Source organism: Pan troglodytes, chromosome 3, assembly GCF_028858775.2.
Source record: "Pan troglodytes isolate AG18354 chromosome 3, NHGRI_mPanTro3-v2.0_pri, whole genome shotgun sequence".
Taxonomy (NCBI): Eukaryota; Metazoa; Chordata; class Mammalia; order Primates; family Hominidae; genus Pan; species Pan troglodytes.
This window is the reverse complement of record NC_072401.2, coordinates 123,783,022-123,785,668: the sequence shown is the minus strand read 5'-3', so window position 1 is coordinate 123,785,668 and position 2,647 is coordinate 123,783,022.

Genomic DNA, 2,647 nt, shown 5'->3' with positions numbered 1-2,647 from the left:
CTGTGAAATAGCTGTAATAATTCAGCCTCTCTAAGATCATAGAATGTTCACAAAGATAAAATGGAATAAGGTATGGGAAAATGTCTTATAAAGTGTTTACACATTCAACAATGTAGAAGCTTGTTTTCAGACTTATTTTGCCTGTAGTGACAACAGCTTGTGCTGAATTCTCACCTCATCCCACTTAGGGAATTTCTTTCATGACAAATAGCCCATGTGAGAACCTCCTTTCTACAACCTTGGCCTCATTGAACTGTATTTTAATACACAGTTTCTTAATAATTGAAGAAGTCATTTTAAAAAATGTTCCCAGTGTTTGCCACAGAAGATTTGAGGTTGCAGCATGTTAATTAAACACATAAATTAAATCTTCTTTTACAGCTGCCTTTGATCACACTTCCTTCTTCCAAAAGTTTATCATTATTTTCTGCATAATATATGTTTCCTCAATATAGTCTGAATGTTTTAACCATTTCTGCGTTATTTAGTGTCTTTTATCCCTTGATTCTGCTCACTTCTAGTCTAGACTCTGTTGCTTCTACATTTAATGTTGTAACTTCTTTTTCTCTGTTGAAAAGCAACAAAAAACCAAAACCCTTTGTTTTTGTCTGCCTAACATCTATCCTCCTTCTTCCATTATCAGAATCCCTCTTTTTCTTTGCAAATCCCTCATTGCTCAACTATCAGTCTATGTGGTCAACTGGGGTTGGTCTCACTCCATCCCCAGCTCCAGGTGTGAGTACATAACACAAGCTAGAGCAATGGGAAGACTTTCTGTGCTATTTCTTGTAATTATTTAGAGAGAGATATTATTTTCTTACTGGGGTTGCTAAGCTGATGAGATTTGGGCTAGAGTACCAGTGGCCATCTTTATCATTCTTTGGGGAATGCTTTCCGAGTCCAGACAAAAGCCGAGTAAGAGAAAGGGAGATAGATTGTGCCTGAAGGTTCACCACTAACCTATTTATGTGAGCCAAAAAAAAAAAAATCCTCTTTTATATTTAAGCCAGTTTCAATTGTATTTCTGTCACTTACAATTGAAGAGTGCTGAATTCATAGACTCCTCAATTCCACACTTTAAATTATCTTCCACACAACTTTTATAAAAGAATGATGGTATTCAGATCCTCACCAAACCCCTAGTTAAATGAAATTAAGGTGTAACCCCCCTCTAGGAGTATCCTCTCTGGCTAACCAACTGTAGAAAACAAGAATGTAGAATCCCCTTCCCACTCTTTGTAAAATGAGCCCGGTCAGTTTATGAAGCCTACCAGTCAACTTAGAGCATTAGGTCTTAGCAGTAGTAGGCTGGCTTCTTGCAGGTTACAGAGCCAGATACAGAGTCCACTCCCTGAATACATGCTTTGTAGTAAGGCTACATTACCATGAAAATGGCATAAAAGTCCCTAATCATGTAAAAGAGTTACACTGAGTAAAACATTCTGAGATCCCACAGTTGTTTGTACTGTTTATGTTCCTTTGACAATCAGAAAACATCACTTTGTCAAGCACGGATTGGTACCATATTAAAACATACAGAATTTGGTGTAATATCCTATATTTTTTCTGGTCTGGAATCTACTACAGAAAATAGATCTTGCTGGAAAGGATTTAGAGTCTAGTGGGGGAGACATAACAATTAAAATTCATAATTACAGCACAGTGTGGTACACTCTGTGATAGGTGAATGTTCACTACTATGGGTATCTAGGTGTGGTGGTGGATGCCTGTAGTCCCAGGTACTCAGGAGGCTAAGACTGGAGGATTGCTTGAGACCAGGAATTCAAGTTCAGCCTGGGCAACATAGCGAAACCCATCTCTAAAAGAAATACTATGGGAAAGCTCTGATTCTGGTAATGGTCAAGTAGTTTAGACCAACTATCCCACAAATAACAATGATAAGCCTCAAATAAAATATGAAAAGCCACTATTTATAATTCACCCACCAAGAACAGTGAAAAGTAGGCAAAAAGTGAAGAGAGTTTGATTACTGAAAGAAGAAAATCATAACGAGTGAGAGCTACATTTAGATGACTTTTGCCTTGAGGGCTCTCTCCAATCCATGAGATGTAGGGAAACCAGAACTCAAGCAGAAGTTTTCAGTGTATTGATTTGCAGGATCAGAGAACACAGTTTGGGGTGGCAGAGTAGCTGGGAATTGAGGGAGAAAGTTGGAGTAGGGAGCCTCTAAACCTGCCTATAAACTGCCTCAAATCCTTGAACAGTCCCTGAACTGTGCATGGACAAGAGAGACTTCAGGAGCCCAATGGACAGCACTATCTAAAAGGCTCAGCAGAGATTTCAGCTGGTATTCACTTCAGTATAGATAGAGCTGGCATATAGTTCCCATCAAGTCAGAGAGACTTGGTAAACACCTTGGGCTTTCCATTGAAACCTCACAGAGGCTAGTCCTTAGCAGTCAAGATATAGGAATTAATCCTAAGACTAAAAGCAAAACAAAAACAAACATATCCTAACAAAAATGTGAAATCATGCCTCCACAAATTCAAGTGATGAGCCAGTAATTTAAATGCCTACTACAACAAATAGCATCATCTCTAGAGAAAGATAACAGATTGCAGTCTCTACAATGTATCATGCATAATATCAGTATACAAAAAATAATAGGCACACAAAGAAATAGGAA